At 41.1% G+C, this 16,309-nt stretch overlaps 1 protein-coding gene across 8 annotated transcripts in view; it reads right to left on the bottom strand.

Annotated features, from left to right (window-relative positions):
* Nucleotides 1–16,309, bottom strand: part of SH3RF2 (SH3 domain containing ring finger 2) — a 145,935-nt gene that overhangs the window by 111,828 nt on the left and 17,798 nt on the right. The window lies entirely within an intron of this gene.

The raw sequence follows: 16,309 nt of genomic DNA, 5'->3' as shown, positions 1-16,309 counted from the left end.
CAACTAGCTTTTTTCCTCAACTAGCTCCAGTAACCAGAACAGGCACCTGCCAGGGGCTGGATCCAGAGGGGAGGGAGAGAGGCAGACTACTCTTATTGGCTTGTTGCATCATTTCATTACAAACCAATACAGCCAGCTGGTCAGCTTTAGTCAGATAGGAAGAGTTTCCAAGCCCAAGGGCTCAGTTTATAAATAGAACAGACATCGGTCCTTGCAGAGTTCTCAAGTTGAGAGGAAGCCATGCAGGTAATATTCACTGGTTGCTTTGGGCAGGATTTCTGAGTTCTTGCAGGGTAAAGTAGAGCCCTGATCAGGGAAGACCCAGTCCAATGCAAAAGATGCCTCAAGACTAGAGACTTCTTAGGTTTGGAAGGCTTTGGAATGAGGTTCCCGTTAAAATTACTTATGACCTCCAAATGACTCAAAGTTTCATAAAGAGGTTGCTTTCCTCCAGTTTTTTTCAATTGCTTTGAGAATAATGTAGAGATAAAATTGCATTTGTGGCCATATCATTGAAAATTACAAGTTCATAAATTATCAGAACCTCTTCTGATATACACCAAGTCTATAAGGTTAACTTTGTTCTTAAAAAAAGTATCACAGCTCCAAACTCATGTAGTTTTCAATGTCTTTTAAACTGTCTCTTCAGTTTACTAGGTGTCTTGGTCTGTTTTGTGCTGCTTTAACAGATTACTGCAGGCTGGATAATTTATAAACGATAGAAGTTTATTGGCTCATGGTTCTGGAGGGCAGGAAATACAACGTTGAGGGCCTTTTTATTGCATCATAACATGGTAGAAGGCATCACGTGCATGTTTATAGCAGCACAATTTGCAATTGTAAAAATATAGAACGAGCCTAAATGCCTATCAACCAATGACTGGATAAAGAACATGTGGTATATACGTACCATGGAATACTACTCATCCATAAAAAGTAATGAAAAATGGAATTCACAGCAACTGGATGGAGTTGGAGACCCTGATTCTAAGTGAAGTAACTCAGGAATGGAAAACCAAATATTGTATATTCTCACTTATAATTGGGAGCTAAACTATGAGGATGCAAAGACATAAGAATGATATAATGGTCTTTGGGGACTCTGGGGGAAGGGTCGCAGGGGGAGGTGAAGGATAAAAGACTACAAATTGGGTACAGGATACACTGCTTGGGTGATGGGTGTACCAAAATCTCAGGAATCACCATTAAAGAACTTATCTAAGTAACCAAAATCACCTGTTCTCCAAAAAAGATTGAAAAAAATAAAATAAAACGGAACAATAACGGTACATCTGTGAAGATTAAATGAGTTAATACATGTAAAGCTAACATGAGTAAGGGCTTAGTCACAGTTAGCCATCATCATTATTAGGCAATATGAGTAGGTTTATTTTGCACTCAAATCTCTTCTTTCTTGAGAATGTAGAGAATTTTCAGATTAAGGGAGTGGGGAGGGAATAATGTAGAACCCAGGGAAAACGTACTCATGTTCAAGGCTACCTCATGAACAAGGTCACCAGCAGGCCAAGGAACCACATGCTGGCACTACAGTGTATATTGATCACCCTCATCGCAATTTATTTGGTATTCTTTGCCAACTCATGGCTTGGATCCCCTTTTTAAAAATAATGATTTGTTTGTACACTTTATTTTATTTTTTTTAGAAATAGTGTCTCGCTCTGTCACCTAGGCAGGAGTGCAGTGGTACAATTACAGTTCACTGCAGTCTTGAACTCCTGGGCTCAAGCAATCCTCCAGCCTCGTCTCCTAAGTAGCTGGGATCACAAGCGTGTACCAACACGCATGGCTGGACCTCTTTTTCCTCTAATATGTTTTGCCCTCTAATGTCTGTAGCTGTTACATAAACCAGGCAGAGAATCAAGGGCTGTTGGAATCTGCCCTCTGCCTCTTTTCCATCACCACTCAATGATGCAGGGATATCTGGGATCTGCCTGCTCCAATATGCTGATAGCGAACATCTTTTGTTGTCTCCTTTCCTCCTCACCTTTCTTCTTACTTCCCACCAACTCCCCTTCTTTTTAATTCTGATTGCACTATCAACTCTGCACTATTTGGTGATGACATTTAGACTTGAGAGTGTTTTCCTCTAAATATTTCATAAATAAGTCTTTTCTTACAGTAAAATTCTAAACTCAATTGCAGGAATTGTGCTTCACTCCCTTTCATAGCCTCTATAGGGTGCAGCTCACATGGTAAACTTTTAATAAACACTTGTTGGCTTGGCTTGTCTGTTTGGCAACAGCATGTAAATATTTGCATACCCTTGGCCATGCGTCCCTGATAGCCAGTAAGTCCTAGCCTGGGTGAATTATCTGGTGGGACCTGAGAAGCAAATTCAGATACTTACAAGTTGTTCTTAAGAGTTCTTTAATATATATATATATATATATATATATATATAAAATTAAAAAGTAAAAAAGAATTATATGTTCTCTATATAGAGAACTAGACACTATAGAATGTATAAAGAAAATATGCATGTATTATTTCCTTTCTCTTTTAATTCCATTTCCTAGTGAAGACAACCTGTGTCCATAGTTTGAGGCATATACTTCTAGATCACACTGTCCAATATGGTAGTCACCAGTTCTATGTGGCTATTGAGCATTTAAAATGTGACTAGTCAGAACTGCAATGTGCTGTAACTGAAAAATACACACTGGAGTTTGAAGACTTACTATAAAAACATGTAAAATATCTCATTAATAGTTTTTGTATTGATTACATGTTGAAATAATATGTTGATATATTGGATTAAATGAGTTATTAAAATTAATTTCACCCTTCTTTTTACTTTTTACAATGTGGCCACTCAAAATTTAAAATTACATATGTGACTCACATCATATTTCTATTGTAGAAAAACATTCTGGATTTTTTCTATGCATACACAAACCCACATACATGCACAAATGCATATACACATAAGTGTTAACAAAAATATGTAGATAGGTTCTGCCATTTGCTTTCCTCACTTAGCTGTACTTTTGGGACATATTTTACTAGAATATTTAGAGCTAACTCATTTTAAAAAATGACTATAATATTCTGCTGTAGAGATATATCATTGTTAATTTAATTAAGTCCCTATTGATGAGATTTGGGGTTGTTTCCAATATTTTTTGCTATAAACTATGCTGCAATGTTTGAGCATCTGGACATAAACATTGTTAGCCACTCTACTAGTATTTCACAGTGACATTATTAAATCAATAAGTGCATACATTGTACATTTTGATAGATTAGGCAAACTTTTTAACATTTGGGTGTCATGGATCCTCTGGAGAATCTGATGAAGGCTATAGTTTCTCCCAGGAAACTATACATAGGCAAATATCCATACAGTTTTTTACAGTGTCAGGAATTCATGGATATCCTAAAAGTAAAGTTAAGGAGATCTTTTCTGGAGAAATAACTCACCATAGGGCTGGGCGTGGTGTCATGCCTGTAATCCCAGCACTTTGGGAGACCACGGTGGGCAGATCACTTGAGGTCAGGAGTTCGAGACCAGCCTGGCCAACATGGTGAAACCCTGTCTCTACTGAAAATACAAAAATTAGCTGGGTGTGGTGGTGCACACCTGTGGTTCCAGCTACTCAGGAGGCTGAGGCAGGAGGATTACTTGAACCTGGGAGGTAGAGGTTGCAGTGAGCTGAGAGGTTGCAGTGAGTTGCAGTACCACTGCAACTCCAGCCTGGGCGACAGAGTGAAACTCTGTCTCAGAAAAAAAAGAAAAGAAAAGAAAAAAAGAAATAACCCACCATAATTCCAGCTTCTGAGTGTTCTAATTGTCGACTAGAAAAGATAGAGACAGTCCCACATGGTGGTCAAGAACCTGCACCAAGCATTAGGCAGACCTGGGTTCACGTTTCTAATCTTTGTAATCACAGGGATTTACCTGAAACTCAACACGCCTCAGTTTCCTCCTCCATGAAATCTGGGATCTGGCATACGGCAGGTACTGAATAAATACTGCTTTCTTTTTACCACTTCGGTGGGATTGTTTTTTCTTAAGGTACCTTAGGGTTAACAGGATGCTTTCAGTGCTGGTCAGAGACTGACTAGGGCAGGATTCATAAATGGGCCAATTAGAGGAGTCGCTTGATATCTAGATAGAGAGTTTACTTAAACATTTGCAGCCATTTCTTCACACAAAGCTATTGCTTTGAAGCAGTTGCCCAAACAGGAACTTTATACAACCTCCAACTCATACTAGGATTTCTGTTCTAATATTATTGTTTCAATAGGATGATTTTCACCTAAATTATGAAAGCTGAAGAGTTCTCATTCCTTTGAAGGGTCTCTGGGTCCCTATTATAAAGTAATTATTTCTTTTTCTTTTTTAAAATTTGAGACAGGGTCTCATCCTGTCACCCAGGTTGGAGTGCAGTGGTGTGATCTTAGGTCACTGCAGCCTCTGCTCCTGGGCTCGAGCGATGCTCCCACCTCAGCCTCCCTAGTAGCTGGGACTACAGGAGTGCATCACCATGCCCAGCTAATTTTTGCATTTTTTGTATTTTTTGTAGAGACAGGGTTTCAACATGTTGCCCAGGCTGGTCTCAAACTGCTGGACTCAAATGATCCACCCGCCTTGGCCTCCCAAAATGATGAGATTACAGGCATGAACCACCACACCCAGCCTTATAATGTAATTATTTCAATTTGTTCCCTGAGTATTCCTCTTATTATCTCTTTCTTGCCATGCACAAAATTTGGATTGTTCTAAGGGACAAAGAGATCTTTCTCTTGCTTTACCCCCACAGCATTTGGTGCAGTGCTGGATAAAGAATGCGTATTTTAATTCTAGTGAACTAGAACCCCTGTCTTGACAGTTCTCAATAACAGAAGTCAGTTTTTATTCAAATGATTTCCATTGGCCTGAAAATAATAAAAACGACAACAATAGCGAACATTTATTGAGTATTTACAGCATGTCAAGCATTGTAACAAACTCATTATATTCATTGTTTGTCTCCTTTTATTCTCACAACCCCAGGATGTAGGTGTTATTGATTTCACCTACATCAGTGAGGAAATTGAGTATCCAAAATCTATCTCAAATTAGTCATTTCACTCTGTCTCTGCTACCACCATCATACCTCTTTGCCATGTTCTCCGGATAGGTTTTCTCATTTCCACTTTGTCCTCGTCCAATCCTTCACAGCGAGGCAGCCAGAATGATCTTTAGAAAATATAAATTGATCAGACCAGCTCCTGGTTTCATCTTCCTAGAGGCTTCCTGTTGTCCAAAGAACCTAATGGGTCCCTGCCTCCCTCACACCTCCCCTGTGTCTCCCTACCCCTTCTGCACAGGAGTGAGGTCATGGCTTCTAACAGCTCCACCTCCCTCCTCCCACTTCTGCACAAGCTACTGTTCCCTTTGCCTCAAATACTCTTGCCCAACTCTTCGGCTGGCTCATTCACACTCATCCTTCACTCCCTTAGGGAGTAGCTTTTTCTGATAAAAATACTTCTCTTTTTAATGGAGTCTCTTTCCTCAAATAGGTCAGAGCTTTCAGCCTTTTTTCTTCTTATCACCAACCACACTTTAAATATTTATTTGTGTGTTTTACTTCTTAACATCTCTCTGATGAGACTGCAGATTCTATGAGAGTGCCTACATTTTTCTGCACTAGATAGCCAATGGCCTAGTCATCTGGCTGGCTGGCATATGGTGGCTGGTATTAATAAATAAATATTTGTTGAAAGGATGAATGACGCTTCAAGTAGTGAGTGTAAACACCAATTACCTCAGTTCTTTTCCACTTTCAAAACCTTATAATGCCTACTCTAATACTCTGTGCAAAAGGCAGTGTTCGTTGAAATGAATATAATGAACTTCAACTTTTTTTTTCCTCTTAGTTTAACAGGAAATTGCCCCACCCTAGTCCAAAACAATGATGGCTCTAGATGGCAAAAAAATGATGATGGCTCAGAACAGATTTAGGAGGATTTGTAACACGGCTTATCAATTACTCTGGGCCTAATAAAGGCCCAGATAACCAAGTGAACTCACAAGACTCTTCACTTAGTCACTACCTACAGAATCAGATACATTGCATGAGGGTAAACACCATTGACAAAATAGGCCGTGCCATTTCTGGGAGAAGAAACAAAAAATTGCAGTGGGTAGGCCAGGCACGGTGGCTTACACCTGTAATCCCAGTAATTTGGGAGGCCGAGGCGGGCGCATCATGAGGTCAGGAGATCGAGACCATCCTGGCTAACATGGTGAAACCCCGTCTCTACTAAAAATATGAAAAATTAGCCAGGCGTGGTGGCAGGTGCCTATAGTCCCAGCTACTCAGGAGGCTGAGGCAGGAGAATGGTGTGAACCTGTGAGGTGGAGGTTGCAGTGAGCCGAGATTGTGCCATTGCACTCCAGCCTGGGCGACAGAGCAAGACTCTGACTCAAAAAAAAAAAAAAAAAAAAACAAACATTGCAGTGGGTGACTGAAATACAGTTCTAGGGTTTTTTTTTATTTTTTATTTTTTTTGAGACAGAGTCTCACTCTGTTACCCAGGCTGGAGTGCAGTGGCGCAATCTCGGCTCATTGCAACCTCTGCCTCCTGGGTTCATGCAATTCTCCTGCCTCAGCCTCCCGAGTAGCTGGGATTACAGGTGCATGCTGCCATGCCCGGCTAATTTTTTGTATTTTAGTAGAGACGGGCTTTCACTGTGTTGCGCAGGCTAGTCTTGAACTCCTGAGCTCAGGCAATCCACCTGCCTCGGCCTCCCAAAGTGCTGGGATCACAGATGGCTGCTACGCCTGGCCTACAGTTACCAGTTTTTGCTTTTTGAACAGCCTTGTCAGAAATAACAAAAGCCTACAAAATGGGTTTGCCACTTCATTTAATTAATCTCAGGACATATGAGAAAATGACTTTCTGCTGGAGCATGCTTTGTGAGCACCAAAGGGAGCCCTGTGGTGGATAGTTTAAGGATCCACAGTCAAAATGGACACAGGGCAAATCTCTACGGCCTGCTCACCTCTCAGTTTTGCTGTAAATGTAACTTAATTATAACTGCAGTTTATGGACTTTCTGGTAGTATGGTGACGCAGCAATAAAAAAACCAAAACCGGCCGAGCGTGGTGGCTCACGCCCGTAATCCCAACACTTCGGGAGGCCAAGATGGGTGGGTCATCTGAGGTCAGGAGTTTGAGACCAGCCTGGTCAAGATGGCGAAACCCCGTCTCTACCAAAAATACAAAAATTAGCTGGGCGTGGTGGCATGCGTCTGTGGTCCCAGCTACTTGGAAGCCTGAAGCAGGAGAATCGCTTGAACCCGGGAGGTGGAAGTTGCAGTGAGTTGACATGGTGCCACTGCACTCCAGCTTGGGCAATAGAGCAAGACTCTGTCAAAAAAAAAAAAAGAAAAGAAAGAGAGAGAGAGAAAGAGAGAAAGAAGAAAGAAAGAAAGAAAGAAAGAAAGAAAGAAAGAAAGAAAGAAAGAGAGAGAGAGAGAGAAAGAAAGAAAAAAAGAAAGAAAAGAAAAGAAAGAGTGAGCGAGAGAGAGAGAGAAAGAGAGAAAGAAAGAAAGAAAGAGAAAGAAGGAAAGAAAGATAAAGAAGGAAAGAAAGAGAAAGAAAAAAAATGAAACTATTAAGGGAAACTCCAAGAAATCAAAGAGCTTGGGCTGAGGGACAGCGTTGCAGAAGGTTACCTGATACCATTTAATTCCAGTCTCTGTCTCTAAGGGACTTGGAAAACAGTTATAAATGATGATGGGAGGAATTTGGGTGTCTAATCGGTCTGACAGGACAGTAATTTTTTTTATTAAAACAAACTTTCTTGTGCAATAGTTTAAACATACTGTGTTCTGTTTTCAATATGGTTTTGATATCTTCCGGTATAAAATTTTTCATCCCTCACTCAGCTAATCCTAATCCCTTCATTCTTTGGAACTCTTACTTATTGGGACAAGAGGAAGGTTTTGTTGTTGTTATTGCTTAAATAAAATGAGATGGAGTCTCACTATATTGCCCAGGCTGATCTTGAACCCTGGGCCCAAGTGATCCTTTGGCCTTGGCCTCCCAGAGTCCTGGCTGGACAAGAGGAAGGTTTATGTCAGAAACTACAACTAACTCTATAAATATGTAGTTATTAATCTATCCATCCATCCATCCATCCATCCATCCATCCATCCATCCATCCATTCATCCATCCATCCAGTATTTATTTTGTGCAAGCTATTAAAAAAAAGTGGAATAAGGCCAGGCACCATGGCTCATGCCTGTAATCCCAGCACTTTGGGAGGTCGAGGTGGGCAGATTATGAGGTCAGGAAATCGAGACCATCCTGGCTAACACGGTGAAGCCCCGTCTCTACTAAAAATACGAAAAATTAGCCGGACGTGGTGGCGGGCGCCTGTAGTCCCAGCTACTCGGGAGGCTGAGGCGGGAGAATGGGGTGAACCCAGGAGGTGGAGCTTGCAGTGAGCTGAGATTGTGCCACTGCACTCCAGCCTGGGCGACAGAGCGAGACTCCATCTCAAAAAAAAAAAAAAAAAAACAAAACAGTGGAATAATAGAGTAATTGCCCTTAAGGAACTCTGAATTCAGAAGGAGAAACAGATAAGAAATAAGTGCCAATAAAGGGAGATAGGTGTTACAATGGAGGAGGTATGAAGTCCTAAGGGGGTCTTGACTCAGACAGCTCCTTCATGTCTTCCTTCTCTTGTTCCCTTACTCTCTTTAAGTATTTTCTGAGCTTTTAATCTGGTGGAGCGGTGGGAGAGGAAGGATGGCCTAAGGCAAAACCATGAATATATAAGATGTAGAAGGGCAGGATGAGGTAGGTGCCAGGGAAGTCCTGCTGCAGGAACTGAAGAGGGGGACAGAATCAGAGACCAACTAAGAAGATTTTCCAAAGAGGCAGCGTTTGAGCAGAACACTAATAACTGTGGGCAGGATCTTGAGAGATTGATTTATTGAATAGTGAAGAAGTTGGATAAAAAGTCAAAGGGTTAAGAGAATTAATAAGGCATTGGGAAGTACTTTGAATTTTCGTTTCTTTTTGGTTTTAATGCTCATGTATAAAATGTTTGTAATCCTAAAAATGCACTTAGGACTTAAATGTGTTCTTACTGAGATATTTGTCGCAGAGGATCTCTTCCTTTTGTGAGCCGTTTCTCCTTCACTCCCTAGTAATTTTGCTCCAGCCATGTGGTGCAGGAGGGCTGATTCTGCCCATACCTCTGGCTTCAGGGGTGGTCACATGACCGAGGGCCAATCAATCAGAATATGCCTTATACCTTTTGTAAAGCAATTGCTCTGAGATGCATGCAGAACCCCGGGTAAGGTGATTGGAGTCTCCTTGGCAAAGCTGTCATGAAAAACACCCATAAGATTAAGAGCTTAAAGAATGATGTAGGCTTTGGCTGTCAGTATATTGCTGCTGGAAAGAACTTGCCTGGGAATGAAGAAAGCAGTAGGTAGAGCTGAGAAATGATGAAAGATACAGAATCCAGATGACCATGAGCCCGTGGATCCTGCTGGGTCTGAGGTCTACCCTCCAAATCCCCATGAAACTAACTCTCCTGCCTTTATATTTCTTAAGCCAGTTCGAAGAGGAATTTTGCAAATTACAACTGAAAAGGTCTTCCTACACAGAGCAGATAAACTGTATAGACACAAGGGAAATAATATTCCTGGATAAGTTAGTCTGATCAGTATTAATAAAAATCCACACCTCAGGCTCACATCTGCCCTGATCAACTTATCCTTCTTGCTGAATTGATGGCCTCTATTCACGACTTCAGTTAAAATGATAAAACACCACTGTGGTTATAGAACATGGCCAGGTGGCTGCCCAGACTTCTGTTGTTCAGATCAATCCTTTTAACAACTATTCACCATGATTATGTCCTGTATTTTAGGCATTTGAGTCCTTTCATCCCAAAGAATCCTGAAATCATTTCTTATCTGTACCAAGAATCCTATGAGTGTTAGTCACTTTATTCATATCTGAAATATTATCTCTCTCCTCAGCTCTCTCCCTCCCCTTAGGCCAGAAAGAAGCAGTGGTTCTCAGAGGAGAGAAATGTTCCTTCCAGAACCACCTTCCTGAGAAGGAAGAAAATTCTAATTAGTCACCACATTCTCATTTCTATTGCCACATAAGGGAGATTGTCATAAGTGACAACTAAAGATGACCCCTCAGAACTTTCCCCCACTACAAACTCTTTCAAATTGACATGAGGCAAAAAAAAAAAAAAAAAAAAAAAAAAAAGAGGATGCAGGAAGGCAGCAGCTCTTGAAAAATCCCACTGTCTTCAAGAACGTTATCAATTTGCCCTCTTCATTTTATCTCCACGGGCAACTTTGCAAGAGTCAAGGCTAGGTGGTGTTCACTGTAGGAGTATGTGTTAGCAAAACTTATTTCAGCATATGTATAAAAAATTTCCATCAGCTGCTTGCTGCTATCAGATATCACACTACCTATGAAAGCTCTTTGAGGAAACTGCATTTTAACTTCCTGCTCTGTTTTTCAATGAAACTGAGATTTCTATTTGCTAGCTGCCTTGCCTGTTGGGTTCTTTTTGATCCCAGTTTTGACCCTGCTAATGTATCTTTAAGTGCCAATAGCAATTTTACATCCTGTTAATATTCTTCCTAGGTAAGAATCTCATTTTCTATCTCTGTAGACTTCCATGGGTAAAAATGCCAGGTTTCCATTTTTCAGAAATATTAAATCCTTTTCCACCCACTACAAAAAGAAATTAGACAGCCATAGGAGTTAAACACAAGTGAGGCAGGTCAGCCTACCCCTTTTAAACAAAAGTTCAGGGAAGAAATATTTCAGACCCTAGGAAACCAGGGGGCATAGCACTTTAGTTCCATCTTAGTTTTGTCAGTATTACATACAAAGGAGTCTTAGGACTTAGAATCAGGCCTTTTTGGGGAAGCTTCTGGATCATTTAAGCCCAAAATATGTTGATTAAGGACCAGGCATTGAACTAGATGATATTGAAAGATCCTTCTTTTCTAGGCCAGTAGAGCTTCTTTTCTGGGCTGGTGGAGACTTTCCTTCTTTTCTGAGCTGGTGGAGTATGTAAGTCTGAGCTACCTGTTGCAATGTTTTTTTGTTTGTTTGTTTGTTTTGTTCGTAAATATTTGCGATTCTTTTGAATGTCCCACATCTGAATCCCTTTTCTGTGTCTGGGAACTCATCCAGCTTATAAGTTTAGGTAGGTGGCAGAACTTGCTTCAAAATTTAGAATTGGAACAGCTAGGCATGGTGGCATATGCCTATAGTCTCAGCTACTCAGGAGGCTGAGGCAGGAGGTTTGATTCAGCCCAGGAGTTGGAGGCTGCAGCAAGTAATAATCACTACGGCACTTCAGCTTGGGTGACAGAATGAGACCCTGTCTCCAAAACAAAATTAAATAAATAAATACATACATAAATACATACATACCCAGAAAAGTTGAAAATGCCAGCTTTAATAGCATTGCTTTCAGCCAGGGATCCAGGTTTTGTCAATTAGATGTACCTGATTTGAATTTTGAATTGGGAGTTAGTGACCCATAGAGAGGACTAGGGAAGACTCCTCTGCACCTCCGTGTGATGCTGGTGGAGGCTAAAGCAGGTTGACCCCCAACTACAGAAATAGGAGGGTGACCAAGGCAGACCTGGAAGTCAGCACTTAGTCATTTGGGGCTTTGTTCCTGCAAGGTGGCCTCAAACCAGTCCTTCAGCCCTCCCAGAGGTTCTGTGAACAACCTAATATTCTTTTTATTATCTTGCCTCTGCTGATTTTTTTTCCCCTGTAGATTTTATTGTTTGCAACTAAGAAGCCTGGGGGATCTAAGTCATGAAGAGTGCCCTTTGTAAATGGAGAGAATGAGGTCAATTCATATAAAGAAGTGGAGTTAAGGCAGAGCGGGGTGATCTGTCAGAGCTATCTGGGTCCTTGTAGGCTCTTAGTCTGGCTCTCACTCTAAATTTTCCAGCCTGTGAGCTATCAAATACCCAGTTTTGTTTGAGCTAGTTTGAGGTGGTTTCTGTCATTTGCAACTAAAAGAGTTCTGGCAAACACAGATGACAGCAAATTAATATTACGTATCAGGAGTCTCAGAAATGTTCATCCCTTTGACCTGGTAATCACTTTTCTATTCTCTGGAAATAATTAAAAATGTTAAAAAACAAAACCAAAATAATTGATGGGATTGGGCAAATGGTTGCATAAAAAATGCCTTTAGATGACAATATCCACAAAGCTGGAGGTACTTGCTGCCAATTCCATGGTCACCTTTTTCATCCCTTTCATGTTACCTTTTGGAGATGTTTTCATTGCTGTCTCAGTTTTATTCTGTGTCTCTCTGGATAGCTTTTCCCTGCTTCTCTACCTGGAGTCTTTGGAAACTGCTTTTTGAGGCTCAAAATTGCCATAAACTGTGAGACCATGTAAATGCTTATTTGCTTTTCAGATCAAATTGCAGTTGAGTGCCAGAGGTCTGAAAGTGCCCTAAACCCGCCACATTGTAAAACATTACACATAATCTTGGATGTGTTCGTGTTTCTAATGGAATTCTTTGTGTTGCAGCCTGGTTTGGAGGCTTCTGACCCAAGCCCAGCAAACTGATTACAACGACCTGGGCAAGAAGCAAGGCAGTTTGGTGAAATATGAAATGCATGGACCAAGAGTCAGGAAACCTGGAGTTTGGTCCTTGTGTGTGTTCCTTGCAAACTGGGTGACCTTGGAAAGTTCCATTTTTCTCGTTAGGCCTACGCTGCACATTGGTATAAGAAGACATTGGACCAGATGTGTTTTATGGCCCTTTAAAGCTCTCAGCACCTATGTTTTATGATTCCTTATAAGGTGGCATTTTAAAAGAAAACCCGTGATAAACTTGGTTTAGGAGTGCCTTTGATGTAATACCCAATCCAGATCAGGCCTCAGGCAGAGTCATGAGAAGAATTTGCTTGAATGCATTCCCCTGGGATGAAAACCTGTCCCTGAGTGCTTACAGCTGAGTCCCCTGAACCAACTCCTAAGAATGTTGACCCGACTGCACCTCAATTCTGCTCCCAGCTGGAGCGATTCAGGGAGGTGGTCTGAGTTGACTCTGCAACAACTAATGATTCAGCCTTACAGGGTTCCATTTAGTCTTGAGAACAACCATCTGAAGTAGGTGCTATAGTTTTACAGAGGAGGAAACTGAGGCTCCAAGAGTTCTAGTGACACTGAGCATGTGAGAGACCTGGATTCAAACACAGGTTTTGTTTTGTTGTTTTGTTTTTTTTTTTTTTGAGATGGAGTTTTGCTCTTGTTGCCTAGGTTGGAGTGCAGTGGGATGATCTTGGCTCACTGAAACCTCTGCCTTCTGGATTCAAGCGATTCTCCTGCCTCAGCCTCCCAAGTAGCTGGGATTACAGGCATGCGCCACCACGCCTGGCTAATTTTTGTATTTTTAGTAGAGACGGAGTTTCACCACGTTGGCCAGGCTGGTCTTGAACTCCTGACCTAAAATGATCTGCCCACCTCGGCCTCTGAAAATACTGGGATTACAGGCGTGAGCCACTGTGGCCAGCTGGTCCTCGGCCTCTGAAAGTATTGGGATTACCAGGCGTGAGCCACTGCGCCTGGTTGGTCTTTTGGTTTTAATGCCTGTGATGTTTCCCCTACCTGAAAACATCCTGCAGGTGAACACTGTTGAAGTGAACAGTGAGGTGCTCATTCAGAGAAGGTGACATTAGACAGACCCCCACCCCAAGTTTTTTTAATGTTATAGTATAGCACCTTCAGAGCATCAGCTTTGCCCAAATCCAGATTTGTCTCTTGCTCTCTGTATGACTTTGAGCAGGTTAATCTTTCTGAGCCTCAGTATCCTTACCTGTAAAATGGAAATAGAGATAATAGTACGCACCTCACACAAGGGCTGCAACAGTTAAACAGAAGTGCTTAGCATACTGGGTTTTCAGTAAGGTTAGTGACAGATAAAGGGTCCAATGTACATGTTCAATTTGCAGCAAGTTCTACTGCAAATTCACTCTTCCACTTTCAATTTACTCTTAAATTCATCCACTTCTCTGCATTACGGCTACTATCTTAGTCCAGGCCACCCACCCAGAAGACCAGAATTGGTCTTCTACTGTCATTATTGTTTGCAGAAATTCATTTCCCACACAGGAGCCAAAGTAGGGTTTTTTTTGTTTGCTTGTTTTTAGATATTAACAATATTTTGTAATTCAAGATCAATGCAATATCTGTTGAAAGTAACAACTTTGGTATTTAGGGAATACATTTTATAATATGATTGTTTCTAAAATTAGTTTGGTTTGGTATATCATGTTGCTCTGTAAAGGACTTTTATGAAACAGTTGTTATATAAAAGAATTGGCTGTCTCAAAGGAAAAGACAGCCAAAGCTTTCTTAATCAACTTAATTTCATTTGATTAACTCATACAACAAAACTTCTATCTTTGCTGCCTGATAGTTTTGAAGAGGAGACATGAGTTGCTACAGTTTATACCAATCCTAGCACAACCTTCTTCTCCAGTAAGATCTGGAGCAGGAATAACCCAATCTTTTGTTTGAGAGCGGATATACTGAAGCCATCTGAAGTAAGCTCTGTCACATTTCCTTGTCTTTAACTCCCAAATTACCTAGGTAACTTCTTTCTTTCTTCCCTCCTTCCCCCTTCACAATCCTTCTTTCTTTACAGAAGTAACCTCTAGATCTGTGTGGTCTTGATCCTTCCCTTTCTACAAACTTTTTACGGATTATCCCATCACTTCTTTCCTTTTCATTTAACAGTAGTATACATCTATAATTTCTATATCTTAACTCCTTTGCTCCTTCCCCTCTACCTAGAAACATGTTTAGACACAAAAGCAAAAGATGGCCAGGTGCAGTGGCTAACAACTGTAATTCCAGCACTTTGGGAGGCTGAGGCGGGTGGATCACTTGAGGTCAGGAGTTTGAGACCAGCCTGGCCAACAGGGTGAAATCCTGTCTCTACTAAAAATACAAAAATTAGCTGGGTGTGGTGGCGCGCACCTGTAATCCCAGCTACTTGGAGGCCTGAGGCAGGAGAATTGCTTGAACCTGGGAGGTGGAAGTTGCAGCGAGCTGAGATTGGGCCACTGCACTCAGGCCGGGTGACAGAGTCTTACTCTGTCTCAAAAATAAAAATAAATAAATAAATAAAAAAGCAAAAGAATGCTTTCTACCAATCCTGTTATATCTTGAACTGTTATTTAGTGACTCTTCTTCCAGCTTTCTCTATGATGTCTATACCCTTGCTACTCTGGATATGGTTCAAGGACCAGCAGCAAAGGCATTACCTGAGAACTTATGAGAAATTCAGATTCCCAGATCTGCTGAATCAGAACGTACATTTTTACAGGGTCCTCAGCTAATTTATTAAAGTTTGGGAAGTTGTGGTCTATTCCGCGCATGCTTCCACTCTCCTTTATCTTAACTTATCCTTTTGGAATCTGGCCTCAATTTCCTCCCTATCATGTCTCCCAAACATAAACTTCATTCCAAGTTATAAAGTTTGAATGGCCTTTTTAATCAGACTACAGCTTCCTTGATCTCCCCATAACTAAACTTACCCTGCTCTTCTTTCCAAGTCTCTTCTTTTGGACTATGTGATATGATCACACAAAGTAACATTTTATACGACATTGAATTATAGACATGTATGGCTGACCATATATGCTATGTTCGTCTGTGGTAGATAAAACATAGCTCTGCATGGTCGGGTACCTCAATCCTTAATGCCCTTCCAACAGGAGAAAGACAGGGAGAGAGGGAAAATTTTGCTCTACTTCTCTGACAAATTTCGGTACTGGAAGCTCATTTTATATTCTTGCCACCTTTCTAATACCCTGATCTTCCTTTTTCTCTTCAATTTTTATTTTAGGTTTCTGTCCATGTGCAGGTTTGTTACCTGAGTGTATTGTGGGATGCTGAGGTTTACAGCACAAATGATCCTGTCACCCAGGTACTGAGCATAGTACCCAATAGATAGTTTTTCAATCCTTATCCCCCTCTTTTCCTTCCCCACCTGGCAGTCCCCAGTGTCTATGGCTGCCATCTTTATGACCATGAGTACCCAATGTTTAGCTCCCACTTACAGGAGAGGACGTGCAGTATTTGGTTTTCTGTTTCTGGGTTAATTCACTTAGGACGATGACCTCCAGCTGCATCTATGTTGCTGCAAAGGACATGATTTTGTTCCCCAACTGATATTTTGAACAGAAAATCAGGTCAGGTTATTCCCTGCTTTAATCTTTCTCATTACATCTAGTACCCAACCCCCTTCATTACTGAT

Source organism: Macaca mulatta, chromosome 6 (genome assembly GCF_049350105.2).
Source record: "Macaca mulatta isolate MMU2019108-1 chromosome 6, T2T-MMU8v2.0, whole genome shotgun sequence".
Classification (NCBI taxonomy): domain Eukaryota; kingdom Metazoa; phylum Chordata; class Mammalia; order Primates; family Cercopithecidae; genus Macaca; species Macaca mulatta.
The sequence above is the reverse complement of the archived record's forward strand: the minus strand, read 5'-3'. Positions and strand labels throughout refer to the sequence as shown.